At 36.7% G+C, this 22,634-nt stretch overlaps 1 pseudogene; it reads left to right on the top strand.

Moving 5' to 3' along the window:
- Positions 1-22,634, top strand: part of LOC121135292 — a 52,147-nt pseudogene that overhangs the window by 5,541 nt on the left and 23,972 nt on the right.

Below are 22,634 nucleotides of genomic sequence, written 5' to 3'. Positions count from 1 at the left end.
AAATACTCAAAGCTCACCAAGAAAGCTAGAAGTGCATGTGGACACAGACACATGAGCTAAGCTTATACGTGCTGGACATTGTAAGCTCAGCATCCATCGACTTATGTCTGGGAAGACACGTGTGTTAGGAGTGTATTTTCTTTTGGTTACTGCTATCAGGATCTTGCTTCATCCCTGTCATGTATGTGCCTATAACTCTTCTGAGTGTTATTTTAGAATCAAAGACAGTTTTCATCATAAAGGAGATGTGGACATTGTTGCATTTTTCCAAATCCATACTTTGATCACAAAGAGCAAAGTTCCACACTCACATGTGCCACACTATTTCAATGACATTTACATACAGTAAGTATCATTCTTCATTTATCCTTTTCAGCTTTCATATTATGTAAGATCCAGGTAATATTTATATTCAAACTTTCCTACTTCTTATTTTTATCAAGAAAGACACACTTCTAATCTAAAATATCTTGCTTAATTGTATTTTATTGTTCATTTCTTTTATTCTCTCAAAAATGATAAAATAAGGTTGCTTACTGCATATTGATTATTGCTTCCCAAATATGACAATAATATTCTTGTGATTTTAGTTGACCATGCCTTTGCAATCATCTTTCTCATATTAGGTCTTTGGAGGAAGGGTCGTTTGATCAAAGTTTGACTTGGGTCTTTGGGCCAATCTAGAAGTCCATGTGTACTTTTGTAAAAGATGTTACACCACCAAATAATCATCCTATTGTAGGATGTGATGGTAGAATCACAAAGTTGCATGTGCTAGATGCCACTGATATATAAGTAAGCATGTCAGATTTAGAATTTTGGAATATTCTTTGTTGTGAAAACATCTGTGCCTGTTTTCAAGGTTTTATAAATTAAATTATTTATTTGATAATCTGTTACTCTCAGACACATTTTTCCTTCCACAGGTTTGTTAGGTACATTTCTAATGCATTTTTAATCTTATTTTCATGGGAGTGTTCATATGACACATTGATGTGATTTTTTGTTGTCAGAAATAAATTCCAACTTAGTTTGTGGCAGGCAAATATTTTTGTTAATACAAAAGATTTAGAGTGTGTCTATTCCCCTTTCCTTTCTGTCCTCAAAATAAACCATGGTACAATACCTTTCCCAAATTTTTATCATACAAGCTGGGGTACAAATGTACATGTGTGTCATATCTAAAACCTTTCTGTAGGGCTTCTGATCAAATCCTTTATTACAGTTTGAAAGTGCATATATTTTTCAAAGGGGGAATGTTCCCTCTCTCTCTTTCCCACTTTTCAATTGTACCTGCATTTTTACATGCCTAGAGATAATCACCTTAATTAGCAAGGTAACAAGCCTTATAAGCTGTGGGCAGGAATTTTGCACCACTACATTGTGTAGTCCAAATTTCTAAATGGAATTTACATTAATATTATCATAACGTTTCACATAATATAATATATGAGCATTAAAGATATACATCAATTTTCATATTAACATAATTTTTAGGAGCAACATGACTTAATCTATTGGACGTCATATGGATGGTATAGACTTTACGAAGTATTTTTTACAACAACTTTTTTTCTTTGTGGCTGTGCACAATCATGCCTCAGTTCACACCTGCATGTGAGAGACTATCTTTGGGAGGAAGTACTCACCTCCAACAATGTGTGTGCAGGGATCAAATTCAGACCACACACAGAGCTAGAATTCTCTTGTCCTTTGTGTTCTCTTTCATACTTCAAAGCCAAGAGTATTTTCTGGTAGCTTATTGTAAATTATTTTGAAGTAAGATGTTTGTTTTAAATTTTTATTGCTACCTTAATGTTTGAAATTATAATGTAATTGGGGCAGTTATCTTTTCTATATATAACTCTAAATCTTCCCACATAACTGCATTCTACTTTTAAAATCAAGGACTCTTTTAAAAATTGTTGTTGCATGAATGTATATGTGTACATATCCATATATGTTCCTAAATAAAAGCTTTATACAAGTCTATATAAAGCTATTCCTGTGTATATTTTTGAGCATGACTATTTGCTATTGGATATTCAATTGCTTTTATTTTGCCTTTCATATTATTTATATGACTTTTGGCATTAATTTATTTGCCTATACTTACTTGTGTAGGATTATGATTTTTTTTCTCAGCCAGGTTCATATGTCTATCATTGTCTTCCTCAATCACATAAGGTTTAGGAAATCTTGGTCATGAAACTTTCAGGAAAAATATTATTATAAATGTCAAAATTTTGAACAAATACTATAAATTATACTAAGATTTATCAACATTGCTTTTTAATAATAAGAATTGAAGGACTTATTATCATTTTGAGAAAGATGAATATGAATGTAATACATATATTACATATATATACACACATATATTTTTCAGGAATTTACAAAAAAGGAACAAAGAGATATAGCAATCAGTTTCTGGAGTGTAACCCAGACAGAGAAAGAAACCTTGTATGTTTTTCCATATCTGTCTTCTTTCTGTGTATTAGCAGTGAAAGTGGCTCTACCACAACTATTTCATGATTCTGAGCTCTTCCCTCCACTATTGCCTATGGCCTCATAATTGATCCCTTTCTTTTCATAAATTGAAGCTCTGTGTCCCTTTCTCTTCATATGGGCAATGTTATCCTTGAATATTCTCTATATCCTTTTATGAAGGTCAATGTGTACTGCATTAATTTATTTGAAAAACCCTTGTTTGGTGTTTGTTATGTTGTAGCTACTGTAGGTTGTTTGTTCTTGGTTTGTAATTTTCATTAGCACTGAGATCTTATTTGTTAGAGCCATTTTTCTTAGAGTATCTTACAGAATTGTAATCTGTCAGGGTATATTACAGCACAGGCAGAAACAGAAATACAGGAAGCTAATCAGACAAACAAAGCCTACCTAGTATAGGAATCTTTGGGGGTCTCTCAAAGAAGTGAGTGCTTATAGCTGTCATTTTTAACACTGTTGGGATTCTTTTAAAACTTATTTCCATATGTCACTTCCAGAAATACATGGATCTATTTACCACTGAATTCATATTCAGTAATAATTCAGGCATTTTTAGATTGATCTTATCTGATGAGATAAATTAACCAATGTCACTCTTATTACAAGCATAATTGAATAAATAAATAATGGCATCTCTGATTTCCAGTGGAAACTGCATGATGTATCAACAATAATTCCTATACGATACTGAAAGATTTCTAAGCCTTCCGATATATCAGTGTTATCATCCACTGATAATACTACACATTATGAATTACAAAAATATGTTTCTGAAGAGTCACAACTTTTATTTTTATTTTTCACTATTTTTGTCAATTTCTCAAGATTTTCAAATTTGTGAATATTCTTAAATATGCATGAAATATATTAAAATTCTAAATCAATTTTAAATAATATATAGGAGATAGGATTAAACTTTCTTGTTTATAAAGAATGTGAAATGTTCAGATCACAACATTTATGTACTTGAGTGTGTCATAAGTTTCCTTGGTTTTGAACACAACTTGGTGCTGATTCAGAAAAACCTTATTTTGATTGTATTTCTATTCTGTTTCTTTCTTTTGGATTCTGGACAGGACATAATTATCCTATGTAATACCTTGAGCTTCATTTCTTTCTCTGAATTCACCTCCCCTGCCATGTGACATGTTCTCCATCTGTGTCATACCTCTATATTTTCTTGTTCCAAGCAGCATAAACATGACTTTCTTATTTGTCTCCCTCATTGTCTTCTTCCACGAAAAAGGTATGGTTTAATTAATACCTAATTTATTTTTAATTTTTAAACTCAGATAATATACAGTTCAAGCTGGAAGTAATATTTGACTATCTTATGATTTGCATATAATTTTTGGTGTACTGTATATTGTAAAAAAGAGATAAATCATAAACAAATCAAATTTGGTGATCAAAATTTCCATCTCCTTATCATTGCATAGTATTTGGAGCATGGTATTTGCTGCATTTCCATGTAAAATATAAAAGTCATCATGTACTACAATATCCCCCCCTCTCTCTCTCTCTCTATATATATATATATATGTAAACATACATTTAAATCTACATTATGATAGGAGAGAAAACTTGGTTTCCCTTACAATTTCCTGGTTTTCACTACTAATGACTTTTGTGTTCAAGTCTCTTCCAGTAAATGAAATTCTTTTACTTATCATTTTGGTGTGTCTGACTGCTTTCTTGTTGATTTTAAATATTTTTATTAATTAATTGAAAACTTGAATACAGTGTGTTTAGATTGTATTCACTCCTACCCTTATTCCTTCCATATGTAGTCCTCCTATTCACTCATGTTTGAAATTAATTCTCTTTTACCCTCAAAGAGTCCTGTTTATGTTTTTCCAGTTATTCACAAGCCAGCAGCCTGTATGGTAAACCTCCTAGAGGTCAAACCTTTGAAAATATCTGACTGTAACACAACCTATAAAATACAAAATCTCCACATCTAGTGATGAGGTGTCACACATATCTTTTCTCCATGCTTGTGGTTTTTTTCTACCATGACCTTTTGCAGGTCTGGTGTCACAAACTATGCATTCATATGCACTACTGCTCTGTGCTTTCCAGAAAATAACTTTTCTTGTAATTATCTACATCCTCTGGAAGGTCACAGAGAATTTTGTGGCTGAATATGATATGTATGCCCCATATAGAACTCAGCTTTACCCAGCACCTTATTCTCTCCAAAGTCAGCAGTTGAAGGTCTCTGTTAATTTATATGTGTCAGGAGATGTTTCTCTGACAAGGATGAATCAGCGCTTTGATCTATGACTTGACAAATCTTAATTAGGAATCATCATAATTCTATGTCTATTTAGTAGAATAATAACTATTATATTCTCACCCTGGATCTATGACTTCACTACTCAAACTTTTTTATTCCAAATAGAAGTGCCAGAAATGAGTTTCCTCTTGTAGAATGGGTCTGAAATCCAAGCAGACAATCAGGTGTTCATATGTGTATGGGTTAATGTCGGGATGTTCAATTCTACCTGTCTAGTTTTGTGCCAATCCCAAGCTGTTTTCAGGACTATAGCTCTGTAATAGAGCTTGAAGTCAGGGATGGTGATGCCTTCAGATGTTGCTTTATTGAACAGGGTTATTTTGGTATCCTGGGTTTTTTGTTTTTCCATATAAAATTGATTATTCTTCTTTCAAGGTGTGTGAAGAATTTTGCTGGGATTTTAATGGGGATTGCGTTAAATCTGTATATTGCTTTCAGTAAGATTGGCATTTTTACTATGTTGATCCTACCAATCCAAGTGCATGGGAGATCTTTCCATCTTCTGGTGTCTTCTTTCATTTCTTTCTTTAAAGACTCAAAGTCTTTCACTTGTTTGGTTAGCATTACCCCATGGTATTTTATGCTGTTTGTGGCTATTGTAGAGGGTGATGTTTCCCTGATTTCTTTTTTAGCCCTTTTATCTTCTGTACATAGTAAGGCTAATGATTTTCTTCAGTTGATCTTGTATCCTGCCACTTTCCTGAAAGTATTTATCAGCTGTAGGAGTTCCCTGGTAGAGTTTTTTGGGTCACTTATGTAAACTATTATATCATCTGCAAATAGTGAAAGTTTGACCTCTTTCTTTCCAATTTGTATCCCCTTGATCTCCTTTTGTTGTCATATTGCTCTAGCTAGAACTTCAAGTACAATATTGAACAAGTATGGAGAGAGTGGACAGCCTTTTCTTGTTCCTGATTTTAGAGCAATCCTGTTGAGTTTATGTCCATTTAGTTTGATGTTGGCTGGTGGTTTGCTGTATATAGCTTTTATTATGTTTAGGTATGTTCCTGTTATCTTGGATCTCTCCAAGACCTTTATCATGAAGGGGTGTAGGATTTTGCTAACAGCTTTTTCAGCATCTAGTGAGATGATCATGTGATTTTTTCTCAGCCTTTTTATATGGCAGATTACATTGATGGATTTCCATATGTTAGTTTCTTTGCTTCTTTGTTATGGTCTGTCTGGTATTCCTTTCTAGTGGTGAGAGTAGGGTGGTGAAGTCTCCCACTATAAGTGTGTGGGGCTTTATATGTTATTTGAGTTTTAATAATTTTTTACGAAGTTGGATGCCTTTGTATTTGGGGCATAGATGTTCAGAATTGAAACTTCATCTTGGTGGATTTCTCCTGTGATGAGTATGTAATGACCTCCTTCATCTCTTTTGATTGATTTCAGTTTAAAGTCTAATTTGTTAGATATTAGGATTGCTAGCCCCACTTTTTTTGGTCCATTTGATTGGAAAATCTTTTCCCAACTTTTTATCTGAGGCAATGTCTGTCTTTCAGCCTGAGGTGTGTTTCTTGTATGCAGCAGAAGGGTGGGTTCTGTCTTCGAATCTATTCTGTTTGCCTGTTTCTTTTTATGGGCGAGTGAAGACCATTAATGTTGAGGGATATTAATGCCCATTGATTCCTCATTTTTCTTAGATTTAGAATGGTTGGTGATGGTGGAATTATTTGTGGGTTCCATGCCTTTTTTCTTTTGGCTGTTGGTAAGGTGGGATAATCTATTGCCTATGTTTCTCTTGTTGTAGTTACCTTTCTTTGGTTGGAGTTTTCTTTCCAGAACTTTCTGTAGGGCTGGGTTTGTGGATATGTATTGTTTGAATCTAGTTTTTTCATGGAATATCTTTTTTCTCCATCTCTAGTGTTAAAGCTTTCCTGAGTATAGTAGTCTGGGCTGGCATCCATGGTCATTTAGTGCTGCTAGAATATCATCCATGACCATTTGGCTTTCAGAGTTTCCATGGAGAAGTCAGGTGTATTTCTGATAGGTTTGCCTTTATACATTACTTGACATTTTTTCTTAGCTGCTCTTAATATTCTTTTTTATTCTGTATGTTTGCGGTCTTGATTATTATGTGGCAAGGGAACTTGTTTTGTGGTCCACTCTATTTGGTGTTCTGTAAGCTTCTTGTACCTTCATGGGCATGACTTTCTTTAGGTTGGGGAAGATTTCTTCTATGATTTGTTTATCATGTTTTCTACACTTTTGAGGTGGTTTTCTTCACCCTCTTCTATACCTATTATTCTTTGGTTTGGTCTTTTCATGGTGTCCATATTTCCTGGATATTTTTTGTTAGGGATTTGTTGGACTTAAGATTTTCTTGGGTTGATGAATCTATTTCTCCTAGTGTATCTTCAATACCCGAGATTCTGTCTTCCATCTCTTGTATTCGGTTGGTTATGCTTGAATCTGTAGTGCCTGACCATTTTCCCAGCCTTTCTGTTTCCAGCCTTTGTCAGACTTTCTATTTAAGCTTTCAACCTTTGCACTGTTTGAATTGTTTCTAGCAATTTTTGCATTGTCTTTTCCTCCTTTCCTTGCATTAAAAATTGATTTTGGTTTGTCTTTCCTTCCATTTCTTTAAGGGAATTTCCCATATCCTTGTGGAGGACCTCTATCATTTTCATGAAATTGTTTTTAAGGTCATTCTCTTCTGCTTCATTTACATTACAATGTTGGAATCTTGCTGGTGTGGAGTCTCTAGTATCATATTTGATTTTCTGTTGCTGAGTGTGTTTTTTTAATTGTCTCCTTTCCATCCCCTTTTCCAGTGGGGGCAGAAAGATCTTCCTGGCATGGTGGTTAGGGGACCAGAGTTCCCTTTCTGTGGGAGAAAGCAAGTCCAATACAGTGGTAGGTCTCCTCTTCCTTGTCCTAGTCCGAGTCCCAAGGATGGAGAAGACCAGGAATCTGGGGTGTATAGTCTCCCACCAGGAGGTGAAACTGACTTGCAGTCTTGAGGCACTGGAATGTGAGCCCCAAAACCCCCCAGAATTTCCTGGTCCCATGGGTAGAGAAGCAGCCCAAGAATCTGAGGGGAGGCTCAATAGTGGTCCCCAGGCACTGGTCTCGTGGGTGGGTAAGACCAGGAAACTGGGGTGTGTAGGCTTCTGCTGGGAGGGGAGGCTCAGTGTTGGTCCCCAGGCTGTCCTCAGGCCCTGGAAGGCAGGCCTGGATACAGGGCCTGGTTTACCTTGTCCCATGGGTGGATAAGCAGACCAGGAATCTGGGGTGGGTAGGCTCCTGCCAGGAGGGTAGGCTCAATTGTGGTCCCCAGGCACTGGTTTCATCACTTGTATTTATTTTTATTCATCAAAACACTGTATAGGTTATCATTTTATTATCAAATTATACAATACAGCTTAGAGAGGGAAAATCTTCTTGACAATCCACTGTTAAAAATGTCGAGTAGAGCAGGTTGTTTTCAAGAGATAAACACACTATATTACAGGGAGTGGAGATCTGCCCACATGCATTCACACCAATCTAGCTAAATGCCAGAGAAAAAGAGTTACAGACACTAAATAAAGACACAGAAGAAGCACAAGACATTCCGGAGTCTCCATCCTTGTGGCCTTGCTTAAACTAGATTGACACATCAGAGAGCATATCACTGTTTGGCTGACAACTGTAACTTTAATTGCTACTCCCTGCTCCTCTGACATGGCCAATAGTAGTATTAGCCAATAGGAATTCTTTCTTAGTCAGTCCACAACTATACTGGGTGTTCAGGATCCTAGTGTAGCAAAGAGACTTTCTCAGGATGAGTTTGAAACAACAAACAAAAATTTTATGGGTTAACATACTTCAGGTAATAATAAAACAGCCAAAAGTTGAGCTACAAAAGCCAAAGCAAATTAATGCTTTTAGGTTTTCTATTTTTCAGTATATAAATTTTTATTCAAATTAGAAACAATCTTATTTTAATTATCAATCCCAGTTCCATTTCCCTCACATCTTCCTTTGCTTCCCACTGACACCCCATCCCACCCCCATCCACTCCCTAGGGAGGGTGAGCCCTTCTGTGGGGGATCATCAAACATCATTTGGGGTAGGGCCTAGGAGGTTGTTTATGTATGTAGGTTGAGATACGATTGCTCCATAGGGAATAGGCTCCTAAAGGCCATCTTGCACTATGGATAAATACTAGCATTTTTCTGAGAATTATAGTATTTGATGCTATATGTCTTTGTTTTCATTTTTTTTCAAGTGGTGCTGTCTATGTGCTGAGCTTTGCAGCCTGAATGGCACTTTCATCATGTAGTTGATATAGTCTGCAGTGCTATTAAGTTCTGGGGTTTGTAACATTCACAACTGGTGTTAGTAAATGAGTTAAATCATAGACTCATCCTAATTTTGTTTATGATGCAGGAGCCATTCATAACCCAATCAGAATGAGAGTTAGATGCTCAGTCAGTATTAACAGCAGAATCAGAGGTGCCAAGAGAACATAGATTAGTTCCAATCTTTTCTCTACCATCCCAAGATTTTGTGTAATTCTTTCAGTCAATTAGCATAGAATCAAGAAGCTTCTCCCAAAGCCATTCATACTTTCCTTTATTTCATGAGGACTCTCAGACACCATTTTTAGGACAATTTCTGCAAAGGAATCTAACTTATTTCCAATTCAGAAACAGGAATTTTATCATGCAGTCTCAGGTAGACTGGGTTGTGGTATGTATCATCAAAACATGAATAGTCTACACTAATCATAGGATAGGTTGGCATAAAGTGAGTTCAGCAGCCTGGCCATGGAGAACAGCAATTTCTAGGGGAAGGAAAACAGCCCTTAGGAAGGTCAAGATTTTCATATTGTTTGTTTTATTTTTAAGATTGTTTTATTATTTATTCTTTACATTCCAATCCCAGTATCCCCTGCCCCTTAGCTCCCACTCCCTCTACTACCCCCTCCTCCCTCCCATAGAAAGTCTACTAAGTCTGTCCCATCATCTGGTTGAGGCAGGACCAAGACACCTATTCAACCTCGTACCCCTGTGTCTAGGATGAGCATGGTATCTCTCCTATAGAATGGACTCCACTAAGTCTGTTTGTACATTACTGTCAGGTCTTAGACCCACTGACAGTGGCCTCCTATACTGTCCCAGACACACCATTATTATCTATATTTAGGGAGTCTAGTTTGGTATTATGCAGATTCCCCATTTGTCAGACCTGAGTGAGTGATCTCTCACTAGCTCAGGTCAGTTGATTCTGTGGGTTTCCCCATCATGGTCTTGACTCCTTTGTTCATATTATCGCTCTGCCCTCACTTTGATTGTACTCCAGGAGCTCGGCCCATTTGTTATTTGTGGATATCTGTATCTGCTTTCATCTGTTTCTGGAAGAGGGTTCAAGCTTCTCTGGGTTATGGATTGTAGGCTGGGTATCCATTGTTTCATTTCTGGTATCCACTTATGAGTGAGTACATTCTATCTTTGTCTTTCTGGTTTTGGGTTACCTCATCTAGGATGTTTTTTGTAGTTGTGCCTACTTGCCTGTGAATTTTAGGATGTCATTGTTTCTTACTACTGAGTACAAAAAAGATACCACATTTTCTTTATCCATTCTTCAGTAGTGAGGCATCTAGGCTGTTTCTAAGATATGGCTATTACAAAAATGCTGCTTTGAACATAGGTGAGCAAATGTCCTGGTGCTGGGAATGTACATTCTTTGGGTATATTGCCAACAGTAGTATTGCAGGAACTTGAGGTAAGTTGATCCCTAATTTTCTGAGAAATCACAATGCTGATTTCCACAGTGGCTGCACTCCCATGAGCAAAGGAGTTTTGCACTTTCTCCACATCCTTCCCAGCATAAGCTGTCATTTGTGTTTTTGATATTAGCCCTTCTGATCAGTGTAAGGTGGAATCTCAGAGTGGTTTGATTTGAATTTTCCTGATTGTAAGTTTGTTGATCTCTTCTGTGTCATTTTGCCATTTAAAATTGTTCTGTTGGGAATTCTTTGTTTAGATCTGTATCCCATTTTTTTAAACTCATATGGTAGTTTGAATTCTAGTTTCTTCAACTCTTTGTATATTTTGGAGATAGGCCTGTCAGATGTGGGGTTGGTGAAGATATTTTCCCACTGCGTTTGGAGCCATTTTGTCTTGGTGATGGTGTTCTTTGCTTTACAGAAGCTTTTCAGTTTCAGTAGGTCACATTTATTAATTGCTGCTCTCAGAGTCTGTGTTACTGGTATTCTATTTAGGAAGTGGTCTCCTGTACCTATGCATGTAAGGGCATTTCCCATTTTCTCTTCTATGAGTTTCAGTGTGGATGGATATATGTTGAGGTCACTGATCCATTTGGACTTCAGTTTTGTGCATGTCGATTGATATAGAACTATTTGCATTCTTCTACATGCTGATAGTCAGTTGTACCAGCACCATTTGTTGAATATATTTTCCTTCTTTCCCATTTTATATTTTATCTCTTTGTCAAAAATTAGGTGTTCACAGGTGTGTGGGTTTCTATCGGGGTCTTTGATTTGATTCCATTGGTCCATCTGTCTGTTCTTATGCCAATACCAAGATGTTTTCATTACTATAGCTCTATACTAGAACTTGAATTCTGGGAAGGTGATGCCTCAGATAATCTTTTATTGTATAGGATAGTTTTGGCTATCCTGGATTTTTTGTTTTTCCTTATGAAGTTGAGCATTTCTCTTTCAATGTCAATGTAGAATTGTGCTGGAATGTTGATGAGAATTGCAATGAATCAGTAGATTACTTTTCATAGGATTTCCATTTTTACTATGTTGATATACCTCTCCAAGAGCATGGGGGATCTTTCCATTTTCTGATATCTTCTTTAATTTCTTTCTTTAAATTCTTGAACTTCTTGTCATACTGTTGTTGTGTTTTTTTCCTTTTTCTATTTAAATTAGAAACAAGCTTGCTTTATAGGTTAAGCCCAGTTCCTCTCACTCCCCTCCTCCCCTATTCCCATCAGTCCCCTATCCCTTCCCCTTTCTGCTCCCCACAGAGGGTGAGACCTTCCATAGGGGATTCTCAAATCTGTCATATCATATGGAGCATTGCCTAGGCCTTTCCCTGTGTTTCTAGGCTGAGAGCATTTCACTCTATGTGGAATAGGCTCTGAAATTCCATCCATATACTAGTGATAAATAGTGATACACTTATAGAGGCCACATAGATTACCCAGGCCTCAGAAATGACATCCATGATCAGGGTGTCTGGGTTGGTCCTATACTGGTTTCCCAGCTATCAGTCGGGTGTCCATGAGATCCCCCTGTTCAGATCAGTTGTTTCTGTGGTTTTCTACAGCCTTGTCTTGACCCCTTTGCTCATCACTTTTCCCTATCTGTAACTGGATTCCAAAAGTTCAGCTCAGGGTTTAGCTGTGGGTGTCTGCTTCTGCTTTCATCAACTACTGGATAAAGGCTCTAAGATGTCATATATAGTAGTAATCAATTACTTTATTGGGGAAGGGCGTTTAGTTAGTCTCTCCACTATTGCTTAGATTATTATTTGGGGTCATACTTGTAGATCTCTGAACATTTCCCTAGTGTCAGATTTCTCTTTAAACCTATACTGCCTCCCTCTATTATGGTATCTCTTTTCTTGCTCTCCTCTATTCTTCCCCTGATTCAATCTTCCTCATCCTTCATGTCCTCCTCTCCCCTCCTCTTCTCCCCTTCTCTTTCTCCCAACTCCCTTCCCCCTCCCCCATGCTCCTAATTTTCTCAGGAGATCTTGTCCCTTCCCCTACTCTGGCAGATCATGTATGTCTCTCTTAGTGTCTTCCTTGTTGCCTCACTTCTCTGGTGGTGTGGATTTTAGGCTGGTAATCCTTTGCTCATGTGTAAAATGCTTAATAGACATGGAGAGAATGGACTGTTTGTCTATTTCCTGATTTCAGTGAGTTTGCTTTGATTTTCTTGATTTAGTTATGCTGGCTGTTGGGTTACTATATATTGCCTTTAAATGTTTAGATATGTTCCTTTTATCCTTATTCTTTCCAAGACGTTTATCATGAAGGGGTGTTGAATTTTGTCAAAGAAATTTTCAGCCTTTAGTGAGATGATCTTTTTTTTTCTTTCAGATTGTTTATATGTTGGATTACATTGACAGATTTTCTTATGTTGAAACACCCTTGCATCTCTGGGGTGAATCCTACTTGGTCAAGGTGAATCATTTTTCTGACATGTTTTTGCTTTTGATTTGCCAATTTTTTTATTGAGTATTCTTGCACCTATGTTCCTGAAGGAATTTGTTCTGTAATCATCTTTTGTCTCTTTTTGGTTTGGGTATCAGTGTAATTGTAGCCTTGTAAAAAGAGTTTGGCCATATTCTTTCTCTTTATCTTGTGTGGAATAATTTGAGGAGTATCGGTATTGACTCTTTTTTTGAATTTCTTATAGAAATCTGTTTAATTCATCTAACCATAGGCTTTTTTTTGATGAGAGACTATTGATAACTGTTTCTATTTCCTTAAGAGCTATAGGTGTATTACACTGTTTTATCTGTTTTTAATTTAATTTTAGTATGTGGTACTGATCTAGAAAATTGTCCACCTATTTAGTTTTTCAATTTTGTGGAGTGCATGTTTTTTAAGTATGTACTGATGACTCTATCAATTTCCTCAGTGGCTATTGGTTTTTTTTTGAGTTTCATTTAAAAAATTTTTTTTATTTTAATTTTAAATAGCTTGTTTTACATGTCAATCCCAGTTCCCTCTCCCTCCCCTCCTCCTGCAACTTGCATCCCCGCCCCAGCCTCCCACCCTATTGCCAATTCCTTCCACATAGGGGATATCTAGAGTCTGTCATTTCACTCAGGGTAGGGTCCAGGCACTCTCCTAAGAGTCCAGGCTGAGAGAGCATCCCTCTTTGTGCTATGGACACACGATGTCTGTTTGTATTCCAGGGATAAACACTGATCCACTGCTCAGGGCCCCATAGGTTGCCCAGGCCTTCTCACTGACACTCAGTGGCTATTGTTATCTCTCCCTTTTCATTTCTGATTTTATTAATTTGGATATTCTTTCTCTGCCTTTTGGTTAGTTTGGATAACACTTTGTCTATTGTGTTGTATTTCTCAAAGAACCAATGATTCATCTCATTAATTCTTTGCATTTTTATTTTTATAGATGGAGTTTCTATTTTATTGATTTTAGCCCTCAATTTGACTATTTCTTGCTGTCTATTCCTTCTGGGTGACTTTTCCTGTTGTTCTAGTGCTTTCATTTGTTCTGTTAATTCACCAGTGTGCATTTTTCTAGCTTATTTATGTAGGAATTTAGTGATATGAATTTTCCACTAAGCACTGCTTTCATTGGGTCCCATAAGTTTTGGTATGTTGTAAAGTCATTTTCATTAAATTTTACGATTTTTTTTCTTTCTTTATTTCATCCTTGACCCAGTGTTGGTTCACCTGATCATTGCTCAGTTTCCATGTGTTTGTGGGCTTTCTGAAATTAATGTTGCTGTTGAATTTTAACATTAAGCTGTTGTGATATAATAGGGTGCAAGGGTTTATTCCTATTTTTTCTCTGTTGATGTTTGCTTTGTTACCCGAGTCTGTGGTCAATTTTTGAGAACATTCCATAAGGTGTTGAAAAGAAAGTATATTCTTTTGTGTTTCTGTGGAATATTCAATAGATGTCTGTTAAGTCCATTTCAGTCATAACCTCTGTTAGTACTCTTGCTTCTCTGTTAAGCTTCTGTCTGGCAGATCTGTACACTGTTGAGAGTAGGGTGCTAAAGACTCCCACTAGTGTGTGGGGCTTGATTTGTGATTTAAGCTTTACTAATATTTTATTTACAAAGGTAGGAACCCTTGTGTTTGGGGCATGGATGTTCAGAATTGAGATATCCTCTTGATGAATTTTCCTGTGAGGTATATAAAATGTCCTACTTTATCTTGTTTTTATTGATTTTAGTTTGAAGTTCATTTTGTTAGATACTAGGATAACTACACTAGATTGTTTCTTAGGTCCATTTTATTGGAAATTTTTCCCAACATCTTATTCTGAGGTTATGTCTGTCTGTGAATTTCAGGTGCATTTCTTGTGTTCAGCAGAATGATGGAATCTGTTTTCATATCCAGTACGTTAGACTTTGTTTTTTTTTTTTTAGGTGATTTGAAATCATTTATAATAATGGATATTAATGACCAGTGATTACAACTTCCTGTTTTTTATTTCTTTATTACTTTTTATATAATTAGAAGCAAGCTTGTTTTACATGTCAATCCCTGTTCCCTCTCCCACCCTAACTCCCCTGCCCCTCACCTATACCCTATCCCATTCACTTTCAGCTCTCCAGGGAGGGTGAAGCCTTCCATGGGGAATCTTTAAAGTCTGTCACATCATGTAGAGCAGGGCCTAGGCACTCACCCATGAATCTAGGCTGAGAGAGTATTCCTATATGTATAATAGGCTCCCAAAGACAACTCATATATTAGGGATAAATACTGATCCACTACCAGAGACTGCAAAAATTGTCCAGACTTCCTAACTGACACCCATGTTCAGTGGATCTGAACCAGTCCTATGATGGCTTCACAGCTGTCGGTCTGGGGTCCATGAGCTTCCCCTTGTTAAGATCAGCTGTTTCTGTGGGTTTCTCTAGTCTAGTCTTGACCTCTTTGCTCATTACTTCTCCTTCTATGCAACTGGATTCCAGTAGTTTGTTGGAATTAGGGTTTCCTCATGTGAGATGCTTTGTCAGATCAATCAGTCCTTCACTCTTTAATGAAGTACCTGGTTTGGGCACAAATCCTTTTAATTAAAGTAACTAGTGCAGCTCCAATGTACGTGGTTTAATTTTCATCTAGTGATAGTCTTGGATGATCATCTGCAAGTCATCATCAGACAAGAAGGTAGTAGGATTGATGAAATAGGGTTTCTTGAACTGGACTCAAAGGGTGGGTGGGTGGCTTTTAAGAGTAATGTCCTGTACTGGGGCACGCAGTTATTAAACAGTTAGTGTTCTTGTGTTCCTCAGAAGACATCATCTGTGTTTGATGCTAAGAGAAAAGATCTTGACACAATTAATTTGTTTGCTTTCTTTTCTTAAGCAAGCTGAAGCCTCCACATATCTTTCACAGATTCCCTTGGCTACAGGGTCCAATTCTTTGGACAGGTGTGCCAGAGAGAATTTCTATTGCCCCACCTGTTGTTACATGGGTACTGGCCTCCAGCAGCACAGGGTTCAAAAAGAATCCACCGAATCAGCAAACTTACTTTTTGTTTTTGTTTTTGTGTTGTTTTTTTGGTTTTTCGAGACAGGGTTTCTCTGTGGCTTTGGAGGCTGTCCTGGAACTCACTTGGTAGTCCAGGCTGGTCTCGAACTCACAGAGATCCGCCTGCCTCTGCCTCCCGAGTGCTGGGATTAAAGGCGTGCGCCACCAACGCCTGGCTTGCAAACTTACTTTTTTATCTTCAGTAGTAAGGGAAAAGATACTCACACACTCTGATAATGGATTCCTATGATATTTGTTTCTTCCTCTTCTGTTTCAGTTCCTTATTGCTTTTCTTATCTCTATCCAGAAATGTCCCTTCTGCTTCTCTTCATGCTTTCTTTTATGACTCTCTTAATGTTTGCCTCCGAATTTTCTTATTCTCATTACACCTTTAATCTGCCATATTCTCTCTTTATATTTCCTTTACACCTTATATATTCCAACAAAGTCTTTCTGGCAACATAGCAATTAAATTGTGGTTACGTTCTGTTATTCAATTTAATGATTACAAGGAGTATAAGTGAAAATCAGCATGTTTTCCATACAATTTACATGATAAAATATTTTCCTTATTACATTTGAAAAACACATTTTCACATGAACCTATTTATATTATTAGCAAAGCAACTTGTAAAAGATTAAGAGTGTAAACATGCAAGGAATATTTTGTAATCAGTAAATTTATTGGCCCTCTGAAATTTTCAATTATAAACAAAGGTGCAATAACTTTATTATTTATCTTGAAATGTAATCTTATGAGGAATAATAAAGGAATCACAAAGCTAAACTATTTACATGAAAACCAGTCAGTCAGCTCTACATTGAAATTTTATGGTGCATGCTCAATATATATCAGGTATTGATCACTGAGCCATCTCTCCAGTCCCTATATTAGTATATTGAGGGCACAAATGGGTTTAAGGAATTAATGACAATCTTTGGTCATCAACCAATGAACACAAGGAAAATATGTCACCTAGTAATAATTAATCTGATTTGTTCTTTGTTCCCTAACCTCAAAGCTATTAGCAGAATATCTTAATCTAGCAAGAGGTCATTCAAAGTCTTTATGTCTTTATTTCAGCTATGGTATACACCAAAGCCTACTAATGCATATTTAAACATCAATATTAAAAGAATTTGAGACAGCCTGGATCATGGGACTCAAAAGTTTTTTCATAATCATTAACTTGAACTGCCATTTATATAGCTCCTTAGATGAAACACATAGGCCTAGCTGTATGACGTTTCCTTATGTTTATTTTCAATAATCTATCTATAATTAAACTAACATTATTCTTATCAATTAGACAGTATAGATTAGGAAGAAATCATCTTCATAATAATCCACAGATAAAAATGCCCACTAGAACAGGATGTTTGCAGTAAAGAAACACACTGTAGTATAGTCATTGTGATCTCACCGATTCACACTATGGTAGATATAAGAACATGCAAAGACAGAGCAGAAACAAAAGCCATTGTGAAGTCTGTAGTCTTACATCTTTGTCTATCCAAAACTGACTCAAGAGGGATTCACATTTTGGTAGGTTGACATCTTGAAATTCAGTTGCCACCTGCCACTCCTCTGACAAGGCCACTGGCACTCAATATTTGGATTAAAATGCCCTTTGTCTTTTGTGTCATGGGCAGACAGATGAAAAGGCATCTGGAAGTTCCAGGGCTCGACCAACTTCAGAGTTATTTTTAAAGACTTGAATGGCTTTTGTTTAGACTTAGTCCAGATTAGGGACTTACTTCTCCTATTTTGTGCTTGTATATGTAGGCATTTCAAGTTCCACAAACTCTGGTATCCACAGGCTGGAATATGCAGCTGCACCTAGGAATTTGAGAACATTTCTATTTATCTCTGCAGTTGGAATCTAAAGGATGGCTGCAATCCTACTGAGACAGGCTCCTTCAGTTTCCAGTCAAGATAGGTAGCCATCTACAAAGTTGGCATCATGAAAGAGAAAGGAGCATATTTTTTTTTCCATTTAGGGTCAGCCCAAAGGTACTTTCATCCTCTGTGGGGTTGCTTACAGCAGGCCAATAGTGGAGAGAATTCTCACTCAGGGGAACTATTCTACCCTCCCTGAGTGCATTCTGCTTAGATGCAGTAGACCCTGGATGGAGGGATGGCTCCTCAGCACCTCACATGAGGATAAGGCTTGACTGAGGAGGAGACAAGAAACAAAACAAGATGAACTTAGTGAGATGGGTAGAGGTGATTATTAGTTCGTTTGTTCTTTGAGAGACCTTGCAGAGAAGAAAGGAGAGTGATTGGAGAGGGTATCACAGGAGAGAAAGTCACAGATGAATACAGCTAAACAAAACTTACAGAAGAGCATAGAGACACAGCAAAACCAACCGTGGGTGGCCACCACACCTCCATATGCCTGAATAGACAGAGGAATCTAGTGTCCTCCCACATTGTTTTTGAACACTAGACCAGAAGACATTTTTTAACTTTATTCTATGTCTTCAAATAGAGGGCACTTTAATCAGACTTAGCTGCAAAGGTGACAGCCCAGGAAACATTCGACTTTGTCTCCTTTGTGAATGGACATTTCAGATTACTCTCATTCCTAGACACAAATTGATCAAAGGACATCTTGGTGGCATAAACCTTTGGTTTCCCACCCCTTTGGAGCTCCTTGATCACTGCATTCTTCCTTTCTCTGAAGAATTTGGAGAGCACTTGTGTCTGGAGGACTTGCTATAAGATGTCAATGGAACCACAAGAAGTGTTGTGGGTTTTCACCAGAAACCATTGCTTACATGTGAATTTGAAGCAATGGACAGTCTCTATTGGTTGACTTAAGACTACACTGTGTGCTTGGGATCTAAGTTTAGCATTAAGACTCCTCAGGATGAGGTTTTAAGCCCAAAATGATAATCTTGGTTGACATATTTTCATTTAAAAAGGCAAGGTAGCAAGAAGCAGAACTACAGAAGCAAAATCTTGTTAGTACATTTAGAGACACCCCCAGAACTATGTATTAGATGGATTCAGTCTTTGTCTTTATTTAGACAGGTGTAACTATATACCTTTTGAGTTTGACAGTCTGAATGGCACTTCTATCATGAAATCATTTGCACTACGGTCTGAGGGAATACTAAGTTCTGGGATCCAGTTACACCAGGAGAATTGTGAAAGTTAGTAGGGATGTACCTTCCAGTCCAATACCAGCTTGTATCTTCATGTTCTATGACTCAACTACATATTGTCTTCACTAATACCATCTGTCCATCAAGTTCTAGAACAAACAACAATTTTCAAAATAGAATAATTTAAGGAAAATATTTTATTAATACTTGGATATTTCCAAATGATATGTCTCAGTTATATTAATCTCTGATACTTCCAAACAAATGCTACAACTTCACCCTCTCACCAAGTCTTCATGGCATCTTTCTTAAATAGAAGAGAATATCTTGCAACAGTTGTCCTAATCCTCTGGCTCAAAACAATCTTTTGAGCCCTCTTCCACAGTTTCCTGATCTTTATGTGTATGGGTTTATTTGTAAATATATAAATTAGGAACAGACACCCTGGGTTTGGTTAATTCCAATCTTTTTAACAGTTAGGGCATCTTGTAATGATCTTTCTTTTCCACATAAAAAGTATCCTTAAACAGGGAGAGAGCTATGTTTATCTGTGGATATGAGGTTAATTTTAGATTAAAGTTAGAGATTATACTAGTTTAGAAAACTGACAATGGTAGGTTCTCCTCCAGAATTCATGCCTACAGCTACAGGTCATTGTCTAAATGTACAGGTACAGTCACAAACATGGCTTATTTCCTATTCCAAAATGACTTAAATCCAACTAGGTAACTGTGAATTATCCAAGGCTATAAGTGTCATGATTATAGCTTTCAGAATATCTTGTTCTGCTTACAAGTGCTTGGATTTATTGTCCTTGCAAATGAATAGACTTTCCTCCATTGTGAGCCTGCATGACTTCTGTAACTGTGGGAACCAGTTGTAAGTAGGGAGGCATTCACATTAATCCAGATCGATCCTTTCATATAAGTTCTAAAGGGTGTAGCATCTTCACCAATATTATATTACCTTTTTTACTGGAAGGCATGAATGGCATAGGTAGTCACATATATTTTAAGGGGCATTCACTTCGAGTTCCCTAAGACAAAAACTCAAAATGGATTCCATGCCTGACTTTAGGTTTTGGTTGTTTTTTATATTTTAATGATATTTGGATGAAATCTACTTTTCTAAATTTCAGACTTTGACACTAAATTAAGGAATCTCTCAGAAGGCAAAAATGTTTCAGGTGCATGTGAGATTATATGAGTTCAGACCCCCAGAAAATTTGTGAGTGCTCATCTGTAATCTAGGAATCATATGGAGGAGAGAAGTCTGATATGCAAGAAGCCTTGAAAGTATCCAGGCATATGCTATGGAAATAACACAGACTTTATTGGAAGGAAAAATAAGGCCAGAAATGAATGTGGAGGTTTGCCTCTGTTGTTCATTCATAACATTTAATATTCAAACATTTTCACACAGTACCCCCCCACAGTAATAAACACACACACACACACACACTCACACAATCACATAGGGAAAATACTGTCAAAGAGTAACAACTATTTACATACATAGTTGCATCAAATTAACTCAGTGACATTCTTTAATTAAAATATTACCTTGTAAAGCTGATTTAATCAAAGAATATTTAATTTCCTATAAATGTAGAAGGTAAAACAGGAAATGTGATACTTTATAAGATCATTTTTCTTTCAAATTCATGGTCAAATTTTTAGTAATGGACTAAATACAATTGAAAATAAAGTAAGCTGTCATGGGACTTTCAATAATGAGGATACTAGCTATAGGATTTTATTTCATTCTAACAAGGTAACATAATTGCTTGAATTCCATTCATTCAGTCGGAAGTTTAAATGTGGACTGTATATAAAGACTATTTCAACTAGAAAAATCATTGGCTTGAGCTTCAGCTCCATGTGATCTATGATATCCTCTAGTGTGTTTTTATTTTATTTATTCAGGTACAATTTTAAAAACTACCATTTTATTCTGGCCCTGGTGTTTGCCATTGAGGAGATCAACAGGAATCCCCATCTTTTACCAAACACATCTCTGGGATTTGATTTTTATAATGTACCTTACGATGAGAAAAACATTCTTGGGCAAGCTATGCTTTATCTCACTGGCATGTGTTTTCCACACTTCAACTATAACTGTGTAAAGGAGAGAAAGGCAGCTGCAGCACTGACAGGACCAGCATGGACAAAATCTGCTCATATTGCAACACTGCTTCAACTCTACAAATTCCCACAGGTGAGGCATCATATTTGAGTTATACCCAGATCACCTTCTGACAATTCAGAGGTCAGCTAAGTAAAAAGAGACACATGGATTACTCATCTATTTGCACAAATATCCAGACCATTGGAGATGGATGCATATTTCAGTCACTATGAAGAGAAAGAAAGGGATGGATGGAGGAGACAAGAATTGTTTAAAAATGGAGGAGTGTTCAGTAATTCACTGGAAATTCTGTCACAGACATTTCCCTTTAACATTGGTATTAAACAAATCATCATGCTGAGCATTTCCATTTGAATTGACATTGTATATGATACCATTGTTTGATTGTTGTTCCTAATTGCTTTCTCCTCAGCTTACCATTGGGTCTTTTGATCCTTTCTTGAGTGACCGAAGTAAGTTTAATTCTCTCTATCAGATGGCCACCAAAAGCACATCTCTGTCTCTTGGCATGGTATCTTTGATGGTTCATTTTGGTTGGAATTGGGTTGGTCTGCTTCTTCCAGATGATCACAGAGGGACTGAATTTTTGTCAGATATAAGAAAAAATATGGAGAAAAATACAGTCTGTATAGCTTTTGTTGAAATGATCTCAAGCACATGGACTTCATTTTCCTACAGATTCTGGGCAAATTTAGGGAAGATACAGGAATCATTAGCCAATATCATCATCATTTATGGTGAGAGTGATTCACTACAAGGTTTAATGATGAATCTAGGAAAACAGTTTTTTACATGGAAAGTCTGGGTCATGACCTCTCAATGGGATGTTACCAACCACGCTGATTATTTCTTGGTAGATTCATTCCATGGAAGTCTCATTTTTTCACTTCAACATGAGAAGGTGGCTGAATATCCAAATTTTATCAAAACAGTTAATCCATTCAAGTATCCAGAAGACAATTACCTTCCTAAGTTATGGTTTTTGTTCTTCAAGTGCTCATTTTCAGAGCTTGATTGCCAATTTTTGGAGAGATGCCAACAAAATGCTTCCTTGGAATTTCTGCCTAGACACATTTTTGACATGTCTATGAGTGAAGAGAGTTATAATATATACAAGGCTGTATATAGTGTTGCCCACAGTCTCCATGAGATGGACATTCAGCAAGTACAAATGCAACCATTTGCAAATGGGAAAGAAATGGTATTCTTTCCCTGGCAGGTAATACTCACTCCATTGTATCAAAGCTTGAGTAGACTTTTTTCAGAATTTGAAAATTCTCCATATTAGGTATTACATATTTGATCATTATAATAAAAAATCAAAGGAGAATCTTAGCAGGTTATCTTACCTTACA

This window comes from Mesocricetus auratus, unplaced genomic scaffold, assembly GCF_017639785.1.
Source record: "Mesocricetus auratus isolate SY011 unplaced genomic scaffold, BCM_Maur_2.0 Super-Scaffold_100037, whole genome shotgun sequence".
In the NCBI taxonomy this organism is placed as follows: domain Eukaryota; kingdom Metazoa; phylum Chordata; class Mammalia; order Rodentia; family Cricetidae; genus Mesocricetus; species Mesocricetus auratus.
The sequence above is the reverse complement of the archived record's forward strand: the minus strand, read 5'-3'. Positions and strand labels throughout refer to the sequence as shown.